The sequence below is a fragment of the Anopheles aquasalis genome, chromosome 3 (assembly GCF_943734665.1).
Source record: "Anopheles aquasalis chromosome 3, idAnoAquaMG_Q_19, whole genome shotgun sequence".
Classification (NCBI taxonomy): Eukaryota; Metazoa; Arthropoda; class Insecta; order Diptera; family Culicidae; genus Anopheles; species Anopheles aquasalis.
In genome coordinates this window covers 4022501-4025053 of record NC_064878.1, presented here as the reverse complement: position 1 = coordinate 4025053, position 2553 = coordinate 4022501, and positions in this window count along the sequence as shown.

Genomic DNA, 2553 nt, shown 5'->3' with positions numbered 1-2553 from the left:
GAAAAACAAAACATTAAAAAATCAATCGCAGAAACGCAACCAAGGGAAACGATCGGTTTCCTCTGCCCGTACCCCGTTATCGGCCACTCGCTCTCGCTAATAGTGCACTCCTGCAGAACCGATCACGGAAACCGCGCTACTCGCCCGGGCCCCCGGGGGAACGCCAGAAATGCATAAAACTCTCGCCACTCCACGACAGAGCCACTCTTGAAATCGATCCTCATAAAATGCGAGCGAAAGTGTAAAAAATGGATAGGAAAACCAGTAAATTGAAGCCTTCCGTGCCAGCGCTCGGTTGCTGTACGTTTATCGTGCGCTGAAGTCATAAAATTTATGACACAATTGTCATAAGTGTTAATGTAATCGTTCCCGATTTTCCTTTTCCCAAACAGCGGACAGCCACCTGGGACGGTCCGGGATCCCTCTCGGGATGGATAAACAACATTAAATATTATTAAAAAAAAATGGGAATACCTATCCTTGGACGGAAAAGCGGTGACATACACCATCCGATCGGTAGCGAGGGTCCATGCTTTCTCCTGGAGTGCCAGCGAGCGAGCGAGCGAACGAGTTGTTGACCCCTTTGGAAGGGCCGGGAGAATGGAAGGATATGCAGGAGCCCCTGGCAAGGGGAAAGCTGGTGTCGCCAGCGAGTGAAGGCGCCATAATTTTGATTTTTTATGACATCTGGCATACTGTTGAGTTGACATGACTGGGTCTCACTGGCGATGTCGACCAATGTGGCCACCGTATGGACGGGTGGCAATCATACCCGACCACCACCTCAGATTTAAGCGATCGGAATGAGGGGATTGCCGAGGTATCAATCAGAGAGGACTGGTGCGTAGTGTTACAAGAAACAAACAGAAAATCGTTTTTTTTTTCTCTCTTTCTAGAGAAAACTGTTTCAAGGCTGGAATCTAAGGAATCCTGGGAAGAGCCAAGGCCTGCTTGGGAGAATCCTTCCGCCTCGAGAGCTAACCCTTCGCCCAGGGCTGCAGTCGTGGCCGTGGGGTGCCAGCAATGTTTATGTTTGTTTGTACTTTATGACTTTCGTCAATTGTATCTGCCTCGAGCCTTTAATGGTGGCCCGCTTTGGTTGAGGAGGGCTGCTGGTTGTCGTCGCCATGCGCCATGAGGGTATACCGGCTGCATAACTGACGTTGGCCCTTCCATGAATGCTTGAAACAATATGGCTCTGGGTGCCGGAAATGGCCGGCTGGTAGCTTATCACACCAGGAAGTGCACCGGTGTCTGATCCTGTATGCGATCGCACTCGAGTCGACATTATGTAATCTGATCATTGGCCAAGCGACCGACCACCACCAGACAAAAGGGGTGAAAACCGGACTTGGAGAAAGGTCCGGTCGGTGTGTAATCCGTGTCGCCGTCCAGAGAGGGGGAAATTTGAATCTCGGTGCCGGAATGTTTACTTTTGACCTGAGGGCAGGGAGGGCCTCCGGTCCTTTCGTCTCGTGGTCATTGTCCTGTCGGCGCAAGGGAAGAGAATGTGCATCGCCTAGAACTACCGAAGCCTGAAGATTTACCTGGTGCCCGGACCGCGACCGATCTGGGATGCACTCGGTTCGAGAGGAGCACTCGGAGTGCGATTGAAATGTTGCCCATCTCGAACGATTAATCATTTTGGGCCGGCGGCCGGTTCGTATGACTTTTCGGCTGGCCATCCAGCCGTCGCTTTGTCTTTGGGGTGTGGCGGTCTACCCGAGGGAAAAGGGTTAGGGAAGGTACCGGGAAGATTGACCGTTGGTGACACCGGAGTCGCCTCTGGATCCGTACAGCATCGCCGTTCCATGATCGCCCGTCTGATTGCCTACCGTAGCACCGGAACTCCCGTAATTAATGATTCTATTGAGGCGCATGATTGCATAATTTGCATCTTTGGCCAAGCCTTTACTTTGCCCCAAAACCCGTCGGCCGGTTACGCGTGGTCGATGTTTGCGCTCAGGATTAAATGACGATTTGTCACACGATCCAGATGGTGAGCAGGATGAGCTGGATTGGATGCTTTCGGACTACCGCTGGAGTCTCCTGTAATGATGCTGGATGCGTTTACTTTGCTGCCGGTGAGTTAATCGTGACAAATTGTGGTCAATTTGTCCACCCGTGATGGTTGGATTTGATTAATGGATTTCATCACTCGCTGGCAGATCAGCATCGGCTCATGTGTTGCATTCCGGACGCCAAACCAGTAACCGAACCAGCTCGTATGCGGTCAGGAACGTGATTCAATTCAACTGGACATCATAACGGTCACGTTGTCCATTTCGCGAACGCAGTTGAAACGACAGCGAAAGGATTAAGAAATGGGGCCTCTTCCGATTGAAAAATTGTCCTTTTGCCTTCCCTGCGTGTGAATGTCCAGCATACGGTGGTATCTCATTGTACTCGAGAATGATCTATGGTTTTTGCGCTAGAACGAGATCTTCTTGGATCATTACTAAGACGAAGGTGCATCTCCCTAATTGATTTGGAAGCTAAAGATTGGAGTCTAACGGGACAACCACTGTTGAAACTGAAAGCAACGTCCACGAA